The following is a 22,060-nucleotide window of genomic DNA, read 5'->3' as shown; positions in this document are numbered from 1 at the left end:
ATCACTCCTTGACTGTGAATACCAGTCCTGTAGAAGTCCCAAAGTCATTGTCTTAGTGTGCTTAGACTGCCTAACAAATACCATAGACTGGGTGACTTAAACCACAGGAACTTATTTCTCACAGTTCTTGAAACTGGGAAGTCCAAGATCAAGTTGCCAGCCAATTTGGCTTCTGGTGAGGGCTCACTTCCTGGCTTGCAGACAGCTGCCTTCTTGCTGTAGCCTCACATGGCTGTCTGGTGAGAGACAAGAAGCAAACTCTGTAGTGTTTCTTCTTATAAAGGGCACTAATCCCTATCATGAGGGCCCCACCCTCATGACTTTAACCCAAATTACTTTCCAAAGGCCCCATCTCCAAATGCCATCATATTGGAGGGTTCAGGACTTAAACATGAATTTTGGAGGGTGCAAACATTCAGTCCATTACAGTCATTCATTTATACATGTATTCAGTTTTTTAATGTTTTCTGTTACATTAAGCAAGGTGCTTTGCAACTACTTGGCTTGATAGTGCAAAATCTACCTGGAAATGGTTTTAACCCAAAGGAGAAAAGCACCTGCTGGAGTTGAACACGCAGTGGACTGATACGAGGAATAGCTGAGGATTAGATGAAGGCCTTTCATCCTTTTAGCTAACCAAGCCATGTTTGTTAGTCTCACAGCTACGTTTTTCAGGTGTGCTGAGAACAAATCCTTCTCCTAGATCCCTGTACTTGAGCCTGGGAGGAGAAATAGCGGAATGGAATGTGGTACTATAGTTTGCCTTTTGATATACAGTCTGCAGTATGTGCCTGAAGGTGGAATGTTTTCCACTGTCTCGCAAATGTCAAATTTTACTTATCAGTGAATTGCCTAAGAAGAAATATAACTTGGTGCAAGCACCCTGTTTCCATTTGGCAAAAATGCTCAGACATTGATGAATTTCTAGGTTTTGTTGCAAAGAGGAGTGAGTGAAACTTGACAGGCAAACTGCCCCTACCCTGATGAATGGTCATCATTGAGGGATTTGGTTCCAGAGGTGTGTGTATGGCGCACACATGGGAAGGTGGCCATCTGACTGCACAGCCTTTCATTCCTCCTCCTTCCCTTGGCACTGCTTCTCCAACCTACAGAATACCCATCCAAACCTGCTCTGTGACATACAAAATCATTGTTCTACACCATTCTTGATAATTGGATCAAAACTTACCTGTCCCGTGCTCCATGGACAAAATTCTAGAGCCTTGTGGTCAGAAGGGAGCTCAAAGTTATATACCCTTCTCTTACAGAGCATGAATACCTAGCATCCTGCTGAGTGGCCGTTTTTTCCCCTATACTTAAACACCTCCAAGTAAAAAGGAACTTGTTACCTCCACTTTGGGCTTCTGTGACTATCACAAATTTCACCTTTGTATTGACTCAAACAGTGTCCCCCAGTATCTTCTGTTCTCTGGTTTTGGACTACCCTTAAGGAGTAGACTGAAAAACACAAATCTTCTACAAGAAAGCCTTTCTGATATTTGAAGGCAATCTGGCAATCTAGTTTACCTATCAAAGAAAGAAATACTATTAGCATGATATTGTTCATTCTGGCTGTCTTTTTGCAATCACTCATTTCTGAGCAATCATAAGCCATGCGTGTAATTTTTCATTTCAGACTCTTGGATTGATGTCCAGTTGACTTCTAACACTTTTCTTCTCATGTAAAATCAGAAGTGTCTTAACAAGTAACTAAACTAACATGAATTGTGATGTTAGTAGCCCAAGTCTTTAATTGAATTTTGTCGATGCTGGATATAGGGGTAGCAAGCATGGTGAGAAGTTCATTTTTTAGTGTGATCTCACAGTAGGGTGTTCAGAGTTTCCTTTTGTGTAGATTGCAAAGGAATTTGATCCCTGCCTACCTTGGTGAGTATAGCTTCAGCCTCTGCATGCACATGGAAACACAGAGGTAGTCATGGACCTAGGGAATCTCTGTTCACAGTCCACTTTGAAAAGGTGATGTTTTTCACTCAAGTCAGTCAGTGCCTTGCTCCAGGGTGAATTGACAAAGATGAGGCACAGGGTGGACACAGGTGTGATGGTGGGGGAGACAAAGACTTGAACACCTCAAGTTAGAGGTACCTGTGGAACTCCTTGTGAAATGATCCATCTCAAAGTTGTAAATACCAGACTAACCTTGGCTATAGACTCTAGGTTGATTGCGTGGCTGCAGTGCAAAAATGAAACAGTATTGACTTACAGTTAAGAGAGGCTTTGGAATCAAACTTGGATTTAGAACATGCCTCTACATGTACTAGCTCTGTGATACTGAATAAACTCTTTAATTTTTCTAAGCCTCAGTTTCCTAATCTACAACATGGGGATAGCAATCCTACCTATCTGTGGGGTTATTGTGAGAATTGAATTCACGTGGCTTGTTTATCCCAATGTCTGGTATCAGTTAATGCTCCATATACATGATCAATTATAAAAAAGAAAAGTAACCCAGGGAAGAAACTTGAACAGTGAATCCATTTAAGAGATGGACAGATTCAATAAGGTGATAGTTGAATAAATTATGGTATGCCCCTGTGGAATATTATGCGATTATTGCAAGGAAAAATGAGTTATATCTACATTTATTGGCCTGGGTGGTTTGTCCCTGATAAATAAGTGAAGGGGGAAAAAAAGTTAAAGAGTGGTGTGTATACTCATTTTAGTCTCTTTTTTTTGTTGTTGTTAAAAGAAAAAATTAGCAAAAGCCATCTATATATAGATATGTGCAAAGGGAAAGTTATAGAAGACCAGAAACAAAATAGCTGAGGATGGGGTGAACAGTTATTAATTTTTCATTATGTATCTTTTTATTGTATCACTGTAGTAAGAATGTATTACTTTTGTGATTTTTTTAGAACAAATTTTAAAAAGAAATAAGCAAAAGGATTGGGGGTGGACAGAGGCAGAGGGGAAGTCAGTAAGGTGTAAGAGGGAATTCTGATGTAAGAGGTGTTATAATAGGGTGTTGCAGAACGGAAACCCAGCAGAGTCACACTTTTTCTCTCATTTGTCATGATGCGATTAGGGCAGGGCATCCTGAGCTCTGCCTTTCTTACTCTTTTCATTGGATAGCCCTCAATTTCTGACACAAGGCATAGCAATAGTTCTTATTTTTTCTCTTCATTTCTAGCAACTGAGCCAATACTTATCTGGGGGAATACATTGGGAGAGTTAAGTGATATGAAGATGGGCATAAACGTGATATTGTTTATTGACTAAAGAGCAATATCAATGTAATTTAATTAAATGAGTTAATCCGTACATATGATAACAAAGGGAATATTTAGCTATTCTAAAAGGATTACAGTAAAAGCTAAATCCAATCTCCCAATTCCTCTTTCTCAAGGCAACCAGTTATCCATTTCTTGTATGTCCTTCCAGAAATGGTTTATGCTTACACAAGCTCTGTGTTTGAATATGTTTCCTACTGAAAAACAAGTGATGTTATAGGATGCCCTTGAAGAACAGAGGTTTTTCCTAAGCCTTTCGAAAGACCAGCTCTGAACTCCTCTAAAAAATTAGCAGTTGCGCCATCTTTTCTTTTCTGAGAAGGGTCTGTGAGTGAGGATTCAAACCTGCAAAGAATTCGCCCCTTGTTGGAGAAACTGTGCAGGTTTGTTCAGATCATGTAACAGCCTTGTAAAAGTTTCTTGCAGTTACATAGCTACAACGAGAAATTTATTTCCAACCCTACACGTAGAGCGGTTGCATCAGTCTTATTTATAACTGGAGTGAGGAGCAGCAGCACATACGTCCACCCGGGTTAGATGGGGCCTGCTTTCATGCAAAAGTGCCTCGCTCCTTCCCAAGGGCTTCTCAAACCCCTTTCTCTGCAAGACACGGGCGCGAACCCTGTCAAGGGGGGTGGGGGGACATCATAAGGGAGCTCCTTTCCTTTGGGAACAAGAGGAATGTGTGCAAGTGTCCAAATTTCACAAATTATGCAAGAGGCGGTATTAAATCTTAGTTTAATCCAAGCGATGAAAAAGCTTGCCCCTCCCAAGTTCATGTAGGAAGGATTTTTTAATACTCTTTTGACAAAGAAATGGAACCATGAGCAATAGGGGAAGGCAGGTGACAGTGAATCACAGAATTCACCCTTTAGAAGAACAGGTCTTGTCATCCTGAACCCTTCCTGAGATACTTGTGGTGCGGGGAGGAAGACCTGCTTTTTGTTTTTGTTTTTGTTCATTTGTTTTAACACCTATACGAGAGGATGGAATTGAGAAAAATACACTGTGGCAGTGAAATTAAGTTACAACTCAATTTACAGCTGAGGAGGGAAATTTGGACAAAGCCAACCTATAACCTGAGTACGGTCAGGCTGGCTGCTTTACGGGCACACTGAGGAAGGAGATACAGTTTTGGCCTAAAGAACACTGAAGTTTTGTTTTCTCAGACAGGTTCAAACCTGTCAGAGGCGGTAACTGAGTTTCCTTATGACTGACTTATATGTGTGGTGGTGATGTGTTTTTTTTTGTTGTTGTTTTTTTTCCCGTAAGAATCTGGTTGAGTGACTCAGAACGTTAAAAAATAAAAAAGACATGAATGAGAAAAGTTAGCCAAGGTCTGCCACAGATGCCAGGAAGGTACACACAGACGGGAAGACTCTGTGAGGTCTTTGTCTCCCCCCATGCAAATACTAAGCCGTGATCAGCGGAGCTTGAGTGCGGTATCTGTTCAGATGCCATTTAAGAAATAGGACTCTGTTCTCTGGAGCTATTCCTTGGGGTTTTAGAATGTAAAATATGAAGTGTGTGTAATCACAGTTCCCAGTATTTCTTGGCATTTCAGCTTTGGCAGCAAGAATGGGAAAAACTGAAGCTTTTATGGCCGGCCAGGCTGAGTTTATTCTTTGTACCGAAGGAAGTGGAAACGTTAGAAAACACTTTCCCTCTGAAGTCCGCCCGAGGGGCTGCTGTGCGTTGTTGAATTTGCTGCAGCTACTGTATATTTTTTAATTCTGTTTTCATCAAACGAAAGAGGTAGGTAGCATTGAAGGCTTGCCCTACAGAGCACACCCAGGATATGTAATCCAGGAAGGGTGGCCCGTGTCACACTTGTTGTTTAAGGAGTTAACTCTAGCACTGACAACTTACCAGAGAAGCTCAAGATACTGTGCTTTCTAAGAATTAATTCTCAAGATAAAAACTCATCAAAGAGTTTAAGATGAGGATTCAGTAAAGAACAAGCGCTTTCAATAAAAGAAGAATTTCAAGAAATGGCTTTAACTTTGAGTAGGCTTAGATTAACTTCCACAGTGAGGAGATAGGTCAGCCACCATTGTCTTACTGTTCCCAGAGAAGTCCCAACCTCCTCCTGGGATTCCCCTTAATAGCATCCTCTCTCACTCGCAGAGCCCCCTTTTGGACCGCACATGGCACAGTCACCCTAGGAACAGACGTCTGCATTCTACAACTCTTTTTTCTGTGAGATGGCAGAACCAAAGGAAGGATATTTTTACAAACTGAGAGAGGTCCCCTCCTATACGGGGAATTCTCCCAGCATTTCCCTTTCATGGACTCTTCTCCCCTAGTCCATGAATTGGAAATTTAGTTACCAAACATTTTTAAATATTTTTCTTCAGTTATGTGTCACTGAAAGAAATATGTTTCTTCAGTATGTGTCAATGTGTCAAAGACACATTGGGGAAAATTGCCTTTCCCTTGAGTCCCATGATACTTGAATGTATTTACGTGAGATATAAATTTGTCTGTATTCATAAGTTTGTGGGTCCACATTCACCTATTTAGCCATGTGTCCATTTAGTCATTTATTTATTCATGCAACAAATATTCACTGAGATCTACTTTATGCCTTAGGATAACACAGTGACCAAGATAGGCTAAGACTCCTTCTATAGGTAGCATGTATTCTAGTGTAAACATATTAAGAAATAAAAGTAATTACCTGTTACGAAAATTATATAGAAGGAAATAAGTGAGGTTTTTATTTTTACTCCATAGAGCTAAAGGGAAGGGGAGAGAGGGAGAGAGAGAGAGAGACAGAGACAGAGACAGAGACAGACTGACTGACTGAGATACTGCTCTCTTTCCTTTCATTGTTGATCGTCTAAAGTATTTTACCTGGGATCTCAAACTTAAATGCCTCAGAACGGGGACCAGTGAGGACATTCCAATTGCACAGTTCTAACTGAATAGAACTCACATGTCTCTACAGCCAAAGTTCAATTTAAAGAAGAAGGACTGGAGCCCAAGGCCAGACCAGTATGAAGGGTCTGTTCTCCATTTGGCCCTGGTCACTAATTCACTGCCTCCAAGGCACTGGGTGGCCGTTAGCTCAACCAGCGTCCATCAGACCTGGTTTCGTTTTCCATTTCAGTAAGTCCCCTTGTGGGTGTCTCAGAGAAAATGAGGGTAATGTTAGAATTGTATAACCACAATGAACTTTCCGCCTCACTTTGGAAATATTGAACTATCCCTCTGCCGTTGGGATGACTGCTCAAGGAATTTCGCTGGAAAATCTGAGTGCTAGGAGAAATGTCAGGGATATCATCTTTCATCATGGAATTTCTACACATGGCTGTGGTATTCCTGTGAGTCAGCAGGAGGAATTTCACCACACGGCAGCCTCGGGCCTCAAATCAGTGGGCCTGTGGCAGTGTCCCAGCCCCACCTGGGCAGTAAGCGGTGTCACTGTTCATGCTGGCCTTGGACTCCTTTGAGCATGCATTGCTGACCCTCCCAAGCCAAGTTCGAACTCCCTGAGTTTTTGGATGGGCTCTCTCTGGAAAGCTCATCTTCGATGTCTGTCCCTTGCTGACCCCCCAGAAAGTTTCTCTTAAAGAGTGCTAAGAGTGAGCCTTCTAGAGGACCAGTTGCTATCCTTACCTGAGATTTCCAGGAAGGATGGGAAACGCTATCAGCCACCTGCCCAGCAGCTCCCTGGTCTCAGACTGAGAAAGAAAAGGAAAAAAAAAACCCTAAAAAGGGGAACCTGTTTGCCTCTTCTTCCCTTTGGCCACACAGTGACTCTTCCTGAATACACATTTAATGAAATAGTTTGGCCCTAATAGAATAAGAGACTTCCTACAGGCAGTGGCCAGCCATGAAATGGCTTATAAGGCATTGGTGTTTTTTGATGGAATTACCCAGACTCTGTTTTCTTTGAAGGTGAATCTATATGCATAAGCCCTAAATTTCCCTGTTCCCTTTCGTCCCCAGCCTTTAGCACAGCAGTTGACAAAGGACATGCTTTCTAATAACTACTGTATTTTTTTTGTTTCCAACAAACCACATACATCAAAATGTTGATGAGATCTGAGTTGATGAAAGTGAGAGTACTAGCAGCTGGCAAGTATTTGGGTCATTAGTTTTAAGGAACTTGCCTGTTTCTGAAGCATTAGAAAGAGGGAGCAGACACAGATGTGAGAATCAAGGCAGTACAGAGGTTGGACTTTTGCTCTTCTCTAACCAGCAACAGAGGACTTTTTTCCTCCCTAGGCATGGTGAATAGAGGGTGGCTGTGTTAATGATATTATTAAGGCCATCTTAGTGACAATGAAATGGAAACAGAAGCCTAGCTAGCCAGGAAAATGTAAAGCCAGCTGGATTTGAGGGCTCTTCCCTTTTTCATGTGCTAGTCAGCCCTCTGCAAGAGGAAGATATAGAGAGAACAGAGGTATATACAGGCACCCACATTTTCCACTGTGTCAGAAAAGCAAAATCAGTCCACCCCTCCCAGTTTCCATCTTGGTAGATTTTTGCTTCTGGTCATTCCTTTCCCAGGAACTGGGGAATCTGGTCTCAGATAAATGTGGGTTTGACTATCCCAGTAAAGATGAAAAATGCAGGTCAGGTGGTTGAGTTTATCTTGCAAATGAAGCCCTGTATTGTAAATGGTCTTTCTTTGCTGGATTTGTCATCTCTGTAACTATATCTGGAAGAGGAGCTGAGGACACGATTCCAGTCAGTCAGAATGTATAGTCAAGTTTTTTGTCATTTTCTCAAGACAGTGCGATGAACTAGATTGGTAAGCATCTCGTTTTTCATCGCTTCATTCCTATCCACCACCTCATCTCCCCAAGAGCATTATTCTGAGTAATGTTCAGATTCCTGTAATGCATTATTCGCATGGGTGGTGGGGCTGGGCTAATCCAGGGTCTGGAATGCTGAGCAGAGGCAGAAGGGGACTGCAGAAAGAGGCCCCAAACCCTGCCAACCTTCCTTCAAGATGCAGAGCCTCAGCACACCCTGCCAGAGCTTGTGGTTTCTAGGAGTTGCATTTGATGTGGCTGTGAGTTATGGCATAAATGTGTGTTTGTTTTAATGGACTTTTCTGGTTTGGAAAGTGCCCTTCACACTGCCCGCCATAACTGCAGTGCACTCATTTGCCCTGTGTGGCTGGTGCTTTGAAGCATGCAGGCTCAGAGCAGACCACTGTTAAGGCATCCGTGGCCTTTCTTTGCCCATGAAGGAGACATCTCTGCCATTCGGTTACTCACCAGCACCTGCTTTGTACTCGGGTTTGGCTCTGAAGACCAAAAGATAAATAAATCCTTGAGGATCCTTCCCCTCAAGAATTTAGTCTGTTGGGGGCTCCAATCAAATAAATAAATGGACAGTTTCAGACGTGGTCCCATAAATGGTCAAAGTAAAACGTGAGCAGTGTAATGAGAGCACAGAAAAGGAAGCTCTGAATTCTGATGGACATGGTCAGCTGAGGCTTTGAGAAGAGATGGCATTTGAGTCATAGGTTTTCAGTTAACAGGCCCGGTAGATAGAACAATAGGGACAGAAGCATGGAGGCAGGAAAGTGTCCCATGCTGGGGAGTTGTGAGAGCTCCGTGGGACTGGAGGACAGAAGCAGGGGTAGGTGGCAGTCAAAGTAGGGTGAGGTGAGAACATGGAAGGTTTTAAATGCCTAGCTGGGAAGTTTGGCTTTATGTGTCTATCAATAGAAGCCATCAAAGTTTTTGAGGAAGAGACTTAACAGGAAATAATGTAGTGTGTTAAATGGAGTACAGAGGAGCATTCATTTCTAACTTCTCCTGCGGGTCTGGATCTCTGGAAAGGGGTGTCAGGGTAGAGATTTTGATTTGGGAACCATCTGCCCAGGGTAATATTTGAATCCATGAAATTTAACTGCACAGGTAGAGAACCAAGTAGAGCACCTGCAGGGCTGGGCAGAACGTACTGAACAATTCTGGAGAGTAGCACTTCAGCATAGTCACTGAAGATTTATATAATGACCAGGAATTTTCTAGGAGTCAGTGATAACATGTCTTGAGAAAGGGCGCTTTTTTCTAATTTGCACAAAGGCGCCATATGGTCTAGCAGTAGTGCTGGAAATAAACCTAGGCAGGGGCCAAGCACAGAGTCTTAGGGAGCCGCCTACCCTTGGAGGGAAGGTGGGGGAGGAGGAGCCCACAAAGGAGACACTTAGCAGTGGTTAGAAACTTAAGTAGGATTGTGCTTAGTTGTCCTGGAATTTACCTGAAAATATAGTCATCACTCGGTGAGCTCTCATCTTAACTTTGAAATGTTTAATGACTCAGAGCTGCTGCTAATAATATCCATCAGTTCTCCCTTTTCACATAATCCAGTGGGTTTTTCTTGATCTCAGCAGATGGGACAGCTAACTGCCTCCATTTGACCAGGGTGTAGAATTATCAAACCTGCGGCTCTGTTCCTGAGAGCTAGCGCTGTGCGAGTGAGCATTGTCCAGGGCAGAGAACTGCTTCTTCCAGAGTGGCCACTCCAGGGCCTGCCCGGTGGGCTCCTAGGAGGACAGACCATGTTCAGTGTCCTCAGGAAAGGGCACTCCCTCAGGCTACCCACCCCCGTCACATTTAGCTCCACCCGCCAGGAGTCAGGAGTTGCTGGGGCAACATCCAACCCAGAACAGGCAGAACCTCTTGGATGGCCCTGAGTCCTAACCTCTGAGGACCTGGCAGGTCAGAGGAAGCTTCTTACCTCCTGAGCTGCACAAGAAAGAAAAGACATCCCCACAGGAATGGCTTGGAGGCTGTCTCGGCTCCTTTGTGGCACAAACTACAAAGCTCACAACCTCCCCGACCTGTGCCAACAGGATGGTGTAAATATTTCTTGCAGAAGAGAAAGCATGTGGCTGGCCTTGGCCCGTGGGTCTCTGCCCACACAGACTTGTCACTGCTGCCTCCTGGCACTTGTGACCTCATTTGCATCAGTGGAAAGTTACAGGAGAGAGCACCACCTTCCTGGCCAGGAATGTATCACATAACCCAGATCAAAAATTCCAAGTTCACATCTTTGTCAATGGGAGACAGGCTTTATAGGCAGATAAAACATTGTTTGCAACAGCCATAAAACCCAGAGCGAAGCTGGGGTTTATCTGAGTGGGCGGAACTCAATTATTTGTACGTTGCCTAGATTAATCAGTCAAAAATGTTCTGTTTTCAAAATAATTCACTTTTTTTTCAGATCCTAAAATTTGGTAATTGTTTTTTTTTGGGTTTTTTTTTTTTATCAGCTGATTCTCTGCATCTTAATTTGAGAAATAGAGTCCTGTTTCCAACGGGGAAAAGATCACTTGTTCTTCCTCTGGGGCTTGCTTGTTGTTTTCCTAACAGTAAATCAGCTGAGGCCCCCTGGCTCCATGCCTCACAAGCACTTGGAAAGCTCCCGGGATGATTTCATTTACTGTGCCCTGTACATGGACCGGTGATCGCGTCACCCCTTTTTAAAGAAGGGACTCGAAAGCAGAGAGGAGAGAGAACTTTTCCACGGCTTCAGAGGGAAAATCTAGGAGTAGAACCAAGAAGTTGAGGTTCAGGGAATGTGTTTCCAAACTGCCTTCTCTAGAACTGACCAGTTCCCGGTGAAATTTTCAATTTATCAGCTTTCAAAAAGAAATTAGTTCCATATGATGGGAATCATGTTCTTTAGGTTGGGCTTCAAGGATTTTCTCAGCTTTTCAGTTGTTTCTTCTGTAATATTCCATCCCTTCTGGCTTTGGAGTTTTCCATGAAATGCCTTGTTTAAAAAATCAAATGAGCTTTTCAACTTGATCAAGGACTTCAGGAATCTCATTATTTCCTTGCTTCCTGGACTGACCTTTCAATTTTCTGCAAGATGTACAGGGGTGATTTGTCTTGTCTGGCTATAATACCACACTGTTGTAAGGATACTTAATCACCAGGCACACATATTAGTCACCATTTGTTGAACCTACAAGCCCAGCTTTCTTGTATAGTAACTCTAGGACCAGATTGAGAGCTAGAGAAGAAAAAATGCAACTGGATGGGTGGCATAAAGAACTCACAACCAGATGCGGAAAGCAGTTCTCATCATTTCTTCCTCATTTCCTCAGCACCCATTATGTACAGAACTCCAAGTAGGCATTGAAGGGAGATGCACAGGCCAGAAGGATTTTACACTCAAGGGGTATATGGATAAGGGGGACGCAACCAGATTTTAGGGTAAGAAACGGAAGGGGGTTTGTGCAATTCAGTCAACACTTAACTGCCCACGTGGCCCTGTGCCAGACACCCTTTTCTGTGTTAGAGAGCTGAAATAAGCATGAGGAAGGCCTGCAGGGAAACCAACAATCACAGTCACTACAACAGATGCTATAGTTAGAAGTATGCGCCAAAACCCATCAGAGCATGGAGGAGAGGCACCCAGCTTGTCCCAGGAAGGGGCACGAAAGCTTCTGAGACAGAGAGGCTTTGGTGAGGCTGAAGTTGTCGGCCCAGGCGAGAGGAAGGAAACAGGTGCTGGCCAGAGCTCCTGACACTATCTGTGGCCGCAAGCCAGTGGGTATTTTTCCTTTTTCAATCCATTTAGGACCAATACTTTTATAAGATGTAATAAAAATAAGTTACTAGAAAAATGAAATTTAAAAAAGACATAAAATAAAAGCCCCAATTTTTATTAGATTCAGCAGACATAAAATTACTGTCAAGTCGTTATAAAAGTTTCTAAACCTGCTCTCAATTTTTTTCTCCTTGCTTCATTGCTACTTACTTCACTGCAAGCCAGGAGGCAGTTTGCAGGTGAGCACCAGTCCGAGGCCCACACTTTGAGTAGCACTGTTCTAGGCACAGGAAAGCACACACGAGAGCCGAGAGGTCCACGGGGGAGCATGGTGCCCATCTGGGGACCTGAAGCAGGCGGAGAGCTGGGGGGAAGGAAATAGGGCTGGAGGGGCAGGCAGAGGCCCCATAATGGAGTATTATGGGTGCTGAAGCCAGATGGGAGCCTCTGAAAGGTTCAAACATTCAAGAATTGAATTTCAGAAAAACAACTGGGCCAGCATGGAGAATGGAAGAGAAAAAGTTGGCGAGATGAGTTAGGAAATTCAGTGATCCAACTGGGACTCGAAGGAGCTTCACAGAGGCCCTGGTAATGTGGTGGAGAGAAGGCATCTGATTCTGAATGTAATCAGGAGGATACTTGTCAGGTCTTAGAGAGTGACTGGGTGTGAGAAGTGGGGAGGGGATAGAATCCTCGTCATTTCACAGAGGAGGAAACTGAGGCCCAGCAAGGTGTCAGCGCTGAGGCTAGAAGCTCTGTTTTTAGGGTCAGGACAAGTATTCTTGCCCCGTGACCGACCATGTGATGCACCAGATAAAACCAAGATTCCAACTTGTCCACCCAACCCCCTGTGCTGCCTCTGAAGACAGGGAAGGACGTGTGTCTGTCAGAAGGTTCCAGGCGCACTGGGGTTCCAGCCTGCACACTTACACTCGGACACTCCTCCACCCCCACTGCCCAGCTGCTCTCAGCCAGCACGCCTGACCCCCTGTGCTCTCTGCTCATGGTCACTGTCTTAATGACAGAAGCCACTCCAAGGCTCACTGTGTCCCAGAGTAGCCAGTTAAATTCATGTAAATCCTGTTTAGGCAGTTGACGGAATTGTTAATATTCGTCTCTTACAGGAACAAAGGTTGCTCTCAACTCTAAGCTAAGTATGAACAAGCGGTCACCAAGCAGGGCAACTTTTCCTTCCTGGTGTCTCTTGGAATTGGCTTGGTTCTAGACTGGTCTTGAAGGATTAATGTCTGGAGTGCAGTGGACTTGAGAGTGTGTTCAGAGCCACAGAGTTTCCTGGTGTGCTCTGCTAGGGCTAGGTCATCCCCAAGAAAGAACCCCAGCAGGCAATGGCGGCTTCATGTTGACTCCAGATGTCCCAGAGGGGTGCCAGGGTCCCACACCAGATCCCCTTAGCTTCCTAAGAGTACCCCATGTCTTTCCTAATGCAGCCTCACTGGGGCCTCAGAACAAAAACAACACCAGGTGGGCTTGCTGTTTGAATTAACAGCCATTTGTTAGGGGCCCACTATGTGCAAAGCACTGTGTTAGGCCCCAAAGGGAACACAAAAATATAAAGATGTAAAAATGAAAACAGGGAAGCACCTCTCCTCGTGCAGATCACAGTTTAGCTGGGAAAATAAGAATCATAAAGTAACAGCAGCCGGGGCCAGGATTTGGGAAATCATACTCCACCTGCCCCTTTCTTTGAATACCCATGACATTTGATGGCTTCCTGGGATAAAGGAAGGTGAACACCAGTGCAGAAATTGATTGAAATTCTCAAATATAAGCATGGACCTGGAGTTGACTGCTCATTTGGGAAAACACACGACAAAAAATATTAACAGGTTTGGATATATCGAAAAGATACCTTCATTTATCACAGTATTGTTTATAACAGTGAAAAATTTGAAATAAAATTGCCCAAAAATGGAGGATCCTGATTTTATCGTATCACTGAATGTGTGAGATACCCACTACTGGGTTTATGTCCTAAATAATTAGGCAGGACAGGGTGAGAAAACAAGGACTGGCCGTCCCAGTTGTTTTATTTGAGTGTATTGTGAGGTGCAGATACCGTGTCACATCTTGAGACTTCTGTTTTATTTCTGGAAAATTTCCATTGTCCAGAATGGACATACATTTCTCCAACCAAAGTGGTGTGATAGATAGCAACAGGATGTAGTGCCTTCGCTCATCCTCTTTCAGTTTTTTTTCCTGAAAAGCGTGGGTCACCTGTGGTGAACTGCCTGGCATTTGACAGGTCAGGATGGAACTGGATAAACCTCAACTTCAATCAACCTTTTCTCATTGTACTGAGCAGGGCTGTTGATAGAGGTCTTAATTCCTATATCTTAATGCAGAATTTACTCGTAGTAAAAATAAGTGACAGGGACAAAGATGGTGTGGCTTGATGGAGCTTAACAAGTTCTGGAGACATTTTGCTCAGTGCTGGTGCCAGCCTGTGGCACTGTATGACCAACCTGCATTGGACTCCTGGCCCTATTTCCATCAGAGCAATGTATAAGCCAGATGTGTCACTTCATAATATTGGGTTGTCGGAAAAGTCATGATGTATTTTTTCTGTGTTTTTTGTTGCAAAAATGCGTCATGACTTTTCCAACAACCCAATATAATAGACCAACCTACCCCAAACCCAAGGGCTTACAATAGTTATTTACAACTTACCACGTTCCTATGGGCACGCTCTCAGTTTTGATTCTTATAAAAACCTTAAGCAATTGGCCATGCGGGTATTACCTGTTTTTTGCTGATGAGGAAATAATAGCTAAAGCTTCTACAGCATTTAATGCGTTCCAGGTAGTGTTTTAAGCAATTCGTATTAAATAACTCTGAATTCCCATGAAGCAACATCTATTATTATCTGCATTTCATGATGAGGAGACAGACACACAGTGGTTAAGATCACACAGCTAGTAAACAACAGGGCCAAGATTTAAACCCAAGCAGCCTGGCTCTAGAGTCTGTGCACTTAACCTCACATTACACTACCTCTTGGAAACAGACAGACATCAGTTGGTTGAATGACCTCCCCAGGGTCACATGGGGATGGAGGAAGGAAGCAGACGGAGGAAGACAAATGGGTGCTACACTGCTCTGTAAGAACATAGTTGAGAATTTGCCCTTGGCCTCTATCTGTCTCTGTGTGTGAGGACTCCATTCTTGGCCATGACTCCAGATTTGCTCTGTCTCTAGAATTGGTCAGCTTGGATTTGTTACCAGATGAGACCATTAGTGTGGACTCTGGAAATATAAGGTATGCCCCACTGTATGAAACCTTATGTTTGCACAAGGTCTTTAATTGCCTCTGTAGTGTACGTATGAACATATGTTGTGGCATAGGTTACTTATGTCGTGAAATCCAGAGTTAGTGACTATTTAGATTAAAGCCTATCACCTTGTGACTGTAATGTTTTTACAGAGAAACTGAGGTGCTGGGAAAATTAACCAAACTAAAATAGCCATTATTTACTGGATCAAGATTAGTCCAGCACTTAGGCACACGAAGAATGTTAGTCTCTCCAAAAAGGCGTGTTCATCTGCTACTTTCCCTTACGAGTTTGGCGATACCTTCTAAACTAAAAACAAGACACATGGGCTAGGAAACTGATTTGTGAATTCTATTGACTTTTAAAGATCTTAGGAAGTGATGATGACTCTTACACATTTAATAGGTTACCTTTATTAAGAATACTACTACATAAAATTGAACAGTCTTTAGACAATGTCTCACATATAAATATTCAGATATTTTTAAAGTGAACAAATAAATGGCTATCAGGAAACCTGGGTTCTTTGGTTGTAAAACCAAGTGCTGGGGACAGGGTGGGTGGGTGCTTAGGAAGTAGCAGTGAGTTCTTCCAAAGGGCATTTCTTAGGAAAAATTCGATGTCATTTTCATATTTTGCTGTGATATGCCCGGCATTTGGGGGAAATCAGTTAAGTTCCTTAGAAAGAGACTCAGATGTTTATTGTGTCCAGCCTGTGATTGTTACTGTGGAAATGACCTGTGAAATATGTCAGGCCTACCCTGGGAGTCTGTAATCTGACTGGGGGAAAACAAGGCTTTTTATGCAAAATGTAATTAGAGAACAAAGCAATACTGACTATAATCCAAAATAAAATATGAGATGTGTAATTCCAAGGGCCTGGGAGTGGTTCTGAACTACAGGTGTCCTTTTGGGTTTTTCAGATTTCTGGTTAGATGGTTCCGGTTCAACTTCTGATGGGGATAGCAGGTCACCAGATGAGAGCTGCTATTGTGGCCAAAAGTTCTAGTTCAAGTCAGAAGGCTCCCTCCTCTCCCCTCCCACTTCCCTCCCCTCTCCTCCCCTCCCCTCCCCTCTGAAATTGCATAAGGCATTACTAATGCTGATAGAGGTTTGTGTTTAGCCATTTGCCAAAAGCAGCCTGCATACACCTTCCTGAAGTTGATGCTATAAACTTGACTCCTTCCAAACATAAAGCATCCCTCATCTTTCCCTCCAGCAGTACCCACGTCCCCTCTCACACGTAAAGCAAGGCTGGGTGCTTGCACAGCTAATGGCTGCAACAACTTTTGCTGCCTCTTTTTCCCAAGCCGAAGAGAAGTTACAACCCTGGCAAAGCGAGGACATTCTTATTCCCTCTCAGTGGAATGTCTTCAGGGAACCAGCCTGAGTACTGACAGGGTCTACTACCCCTAATCAGAAGAGCCCTGGGTTTCCTTAGCTAGACAGCGTATGCCATCTCATGGTCCCTTCACTTGTTGGTCTATGTATTCGTATTGATAGCTCATTAGTTGGGCTTATCTTTCTGAGGACAATGGCTAACATTTATCCCTAGAGGCCTGTGTTTACAACAGTTTCACCCTATGAACCTGTTTGTTGGTATTAGTGCAGTGTGTCCAGCGTAAACCTAGTGTGGGATCCATCTGTCCCTGCCCATCCCCACTCCACAGCTGCCCTCATTGTCATTAAGGTCTTACTGCTTAAGAGGGAACCGTGTTCTGAATCTTCCTTGTCTGAAATCTTTCCTTCCTCCGTCTTCATGCAAATGTCCTGCCAGCAGCTAGCCAGTCAGGACCTCCACGCCTATCGCGTCCCTCGCTTGCAGGCTCTCGAATCCCCGTGACTCGCTGATCCTATTTGTGGTCTTGCTGTATGAGAACCTCCATTTCCTATTTGGATTTCTGCCGCTGGGAAGCAAAGCTGGCCCAGCAGGTGGTTTTCCGTGGGTCGGCTGCGCTTGGCTGGCTCTCGGCACTGGGGGAGCCTGAGGAGTTAAGCGGGATTCAGCTTGTTGACCACTCTGTGCCCCCTGGACTATCAAGTCCTTTCTATGTTGTCGGAGGTAGGCCCGTTGGTCAGGAGCCTCTAGCTGCCAAGGGTCTGTCATCTCCTTGGTGTCTGTCTGAAGCCCTCCATCCTTTCTCTTGCTGAGCTCATCTGCACGCAGAACACTGCCAGGTATCACCGTAGGAAGCATTTTGGCAAGGAGAGTCAAGGAGAGAGGTTTTCTTGGCAACCGTAAAGTAAAAGTACTGTAAGGATCAGCTAAATAAATTTGTGCCTCTTCAGCTAGGGAATTTCAGCTCTCTGTGGGAGTAGTGGGTGTGGAATGAAAAAATATATATAGAAGGCTTGTGTCAGCTTGATGGCTCACTCATTTGATGGTCTTGAGGAGACGTATGATCGGCACACCGCGCACATTAATCACTCATTGCCTGCTGCATTTGTCCAGGGTCAACGAATGTTTTCTTTGGCCATTTTTTTCCTACCATAAGACAAGGCGAGGGGAAATGTCTCAGTCCCTTTGCTCAAGTTAAGTTGGTCCTGTGTGCACACAGTGGTGAAGGTGGAAACATGCTGCCTGCATATCAAGTGCATCAAATACCAGAACTGGATGGAGACCAGCACCTGGCCTGTGGGGATTAGTTTTTGAGTCCCTGGCCCTGTTTTAAAGGGGGTGGAATAGACAGACATGCACAGAGTCTTCTCTCTCTCTTTTTTTTTTTGCTTCATTTATTATTTTTTAAATTAAATTTATTGGGGTGACATTGGTTAGTAAAATTGTATAGGTTTCAAGTGTATGATTCTATAATACATCGTCTACATATCACATTGTGTTCACCACCCAGCGTCAGTTCTCCTTCCATCACCATATATTTCACCCCCTTTACCCTCTTCTACCACCCCCCTCCCCGCTTACCCTCAGGTAACCACTAAACTATTGTCTGTGACTATGAGTTTTTGTTCATTTGTTTGTTTTGTTCATTTGCTGCTTTCAGTTTTATATCCCACGTATGAGTGAAATCATATGGTTCTTGACTTTTTCTGTCTTATTTCGCTTAGCATGATAATCTCAAGGTCCATCCATGTTTTCGCAAATGGCAGTATTTAATTTTTTCTTATGGCGAAGTAGTATTTAATTGTGTTTATGTACCACGTCTTCTTTATCTAATCATCTATTGAAGGAGACTGGTTGTTTTCATGTCTTGGCCACTGTGAATAATGCTGCAATAAACATAGGGGTACATATATCTTTATGGATAAATGTTTTCAGATTTTTTGGGTAGATACCCAGAAGGGCATAGAATTGTTAGAATTACCATTGCTGGGTCATATGGTAATTCTATTCTTAATTTTTTGAGGAACCTCCATACAGTTTTCCATGGTGGCTGTACCAATTTATATTCCCACCAGCAGTGTCTGAAGGTTCCTTTTTCTCCACAACCTCACCACCACTTGTTATTACTTGTCTTGTTGATGATAGCCATTCTAACAGATGTGAGGTGATATCTCATTGTGGTTTTGACTTGGATTTTCCTAATAGCTAATGAAGAGCATTTTTTTATGTATCTGTTGGTCTTTTGTATGTCTTCTTGGGAGAAGTGTCTGTTCAGGTCCTCTGCCCATTTTTTAATTGGATTGTTTGTTTTTTTTGTTGTTGAGCTGTACGAATTGTTTATATATTTTGCATATTAGCCCCTTACCAGAGGTGTTGTTTGCATATATCTTCTTCCATTGGTTGGTTGCCTCTTTGTTTTGTTGATGGATTCTTTTGCTGTGCCCAAACTTTTTAGTTTGTTATAATCCCACTCATTTATTTTTACTTTTAATTCCCTTGCCTTTGAGGTCAAATTGATAAAATCCTCTCCAAACCCAAGGTCCATAAGTATATTACCTATGCTTTCTTCTGTGCAATTGATTGTTTTGGGTCTTATATTTAGGTCTTTGATTCATTTTGAGTTAATTTTGCTGTATGGTGACAGATAGAAGACTAGTTTCATTCTTTTGCAATTGGTTTTCCAATTTTCCCAGCACCATTTATTGAAGAGGCTTTCTTTTCTCCATTGTATGTTTTTGGCTGCTTTTTCAAAAATTATCTCTCCATATATTTGTTGGTTTATTTCTGGGTTCTCAATTCTGTTCCATTGGTCTCTGTGTCTGTTTTTCTGCCAATACCATGCTGTTTTGATTATTGTCACTTTGTAGTATAAGTTGGAGTCAGGGAGTGTAATACCTCCAGTCTTGTTTTTTTTTTTCTCAGGATTGCTTTGGCTGTTTGGGGTTTTTTTGTGACTCCATACAAATCTGATGATTTTTTTGTTCTATTTATTTAAAATATGCCATTGGGATTTTGATGGGGATTGCATTAAATCTTTATATTGCTTTGGGTAATATGGCCATTTTAACTATGTTGATTCTTCTAATCCTTGAACATGGAATATCTTTCCATTTCTTTGTATCTTCTTCAATTTCTTTTAATAATGTCATAGTTTTCAGTGTATAGGTCCTTCACATCCTTTGTTAAGTTTATTCCTAGGTATTTTACTCTTTTTATTGCAATTGCAGAAGGAAATGTATTTCTTTTTTCTTTTTCTGAAATATCATTGTTAGTATATAGGAACACAATAGATTTTTGTGCATTGATTTTGTATCCTGAAGCTTTACTGTATTTGTTTCTTGTTTCTAATAGTTTTTTTGGTGGAGTCTTTAGGGTTTTCTGTATAAAGTATGTCATCTGCAAAGAGTGACAATTTGACTTCTTTCCCAATTTGGATGCCTTTTATTTCTTTCTCTTGCCTGATTGCCCTGGCTAGAACTTCCAATACCAGTGGTGATAGGGGGCAGTCCTCTCTTATTCCTGATCCTAGAGGAAAAGCTTTCAGTTTCTCTCCATTAAGTATGATATTAGCTGAGAGTTTGTCATATATGGCCTTTATTATGTTGAGGTACTTTCCTTCTATACCCATTTTATTAAGCGTTTTAATCATAAATGGATGTTGTATCTTGTCATATGCTTTTTCTGCATCTATTGATATGATCATATAATTTTTATTCTTTATTTTGTTTGTGTGGTATATCACATTGATTGATTTGCATATGTTGAACCATCCTTGTGCCCCTGGAATGAACCCCACTTGATTGTGATGTATAATCTTTTTAATGTATTGTTATACTTGATTTGCTAGTATTTTGTTTAGGATTTTTGCAATATGTCTGATGTATTCATCAGACATATTGGTCTGTAGTTTTCCTTTTTTGTGTTATCCTTACAGGTTTTGGTATAAGGATAATGTTGGCCTCATAAAATGAGTTAGGAAGTATTGTCTCTTCAATTTTTTGGAGGCATTTGAGAAGGACAGGTATTATTAAATCATCTGTGAATGTTTGGTAGAATTCACTAGTGAAGCCATTTTTTTTTTAATGATCATATACTATCTCAAGTATTTGTTGGGAAAAAATATGAACGGTTGGGGGGAAAGAGCCTCAGAGGAGCCTGGGTAACACTTTCTGGGTTGGAAGCTTTTTTATTGAATTTCTTCATTTGTTATAAAATGAGTTATTTTGTATTCAACTTCATAATGATGAACATTCATGTTTCATATACTTGTTCTTTAGCAGATATTCCAATAGCTCAGCCTTGCAAATACCAGGTAAAATGTCACTTTATGAGGAGAAATGGCATAGGGACCTCATGTAGTAATTAGGAATTTGCTTCTTTTATCAGGGGCCTTATTTTCCTATTTGAGTTGGTCAAGACTACAGGAACACATCATGGAGCCATTGAAAAAAAAATCAATGCCATCCACAACAATTATGTATATGGTAGACACCTTAAGTAATGTTTGTGGTAAAAAAAAAATGAATTTGTGATAACAGATTCAGAACTCTGAGTCCACAGATGTTCAGGTTCCCATATAAGTAAGGTGATTTTTATAAACATGCCCTTGCAGACTGGGTTCCAAAACAAATCCTTTCCATTCCTGTCAGTGAATCATTTTCCTAAACATCTTCCTTGGGAATTATGGCCTTAGATGATACAGAAACCAAAGAAAAGAATTAAAGCCAAAATATGTAAATATATATTTTAATGATTTTTCTTGGTTATCAAAGTAATTTAATGGTTATCAAATACAATTTCTAAAAATTTTAGAAAATACAGAAAAATGAAAAATAATTCATAAACATACCACCTCGAAATAGACTTTTAACATTCCTCTTTTATCTTTTCCCATCTTTCCTTTTTCCCTCCTATCTTTGTTTCTGCCCTCTGTGTCCCTTCAATTGTAATATAATTAAGAGGATATTGAAAATACAATTTTATATCCCAGTTTTTCACTTAGAATTGTATCAGCCTGTAAATGAGTCATGAAACCCAGCTGCTGTAAATGAAAGATTGACAAATTTGACTGTGTAAAAGTATGAAAGTTTTACCATAAACAAAACTTAAAAACAAACTAGGCAATAATATTCTCAAGCAATATAATAAATTAGTACTATCTATAACATGTAATGAGCTTCTTAAAAGTAATCAAAAGGATAACTCAAATTTTAAAATGGGTAAAATATGTGAATAGGCAATAAACAGAAGAAATACAAATGGCCAGTAAAAATATATTTGTTATATTTTCATTAATAATCAAGAAGTGCTTAATCTCAATAATCAAGAAATGAAGTTGAAACAATGAGATCATTTGTCCCTAGCAGACTGGCAAGGATATAAGGATGATTACATCTAACCTGAATATAGAAGCCAAGTAGATACTCTCGTATACTATTGGTGGGAATACAAATTGGTACAAACTTTTTTGAAGGGCAGTTACTCAACATCTGTTTAAATTTTAAACATTTATACCTTTTGACACAGCATTTCCACTTGTAAAAATTTTTTCTAAATAAACACTCCTACAAATGTGCAAATAATGTTATACTCTATTGTTTGAAATTGCAAAAAATTAGAGACAACCTAAGTTACGGTATATCTTTATAATGAAATTT

General features: G+C 41.7%; 1 protein-coding gene and 1 long non-coding RNA gene across 2 annotated transcripts in view; one reads left to right on the top strand and one right to left on the bottom strand.

Annotated features, from left to right (window-relative positions):
- The window catches only part of PRKCH (protein kinase C eta), a 208,317-nt gene that overhangs the window by 163,908 nt on the left and 22,349 nt on the right, over positions 1–22,060 (top strand). The gene's annotated exons all lie outside the window — the stretch shown is intronic.
- LOC109383756 (uncharacterized) lies at positions 7–10,382 on the bottom strand. The gene is made up of 3 exons (XR_002124292.1): positions 9,954–10,382; positions 6,870–6,934; positions 7–236 (listed from the first exon to the last, which is right to left on the bottom strand). It is a non-coding gene; the product is annotated as an uncharacterized LOC109383756 (long non-coding RNA).

The sequence above is a fragment of the Hipposideros armiger genome, unplaced genomic scaffold (genome assembly GCF_001890085.2).
Source record: "Hipposideros armiger isolate ML-2016 unplaced genomic scaffold, ASM189008v1 scaffold_5, whole genome shotgun sequence".
Classification (NCBI taxonomy): domain Eukaryota; kingdom Metazoa; phylum Chordata; class Mammalia; order Chiroptera; family Hipposideridae; genus Hipposideros; species Hipposideros armiger.
This window is presented reverse-complemented; position numbering and strand designations above follow the sequence as displayed.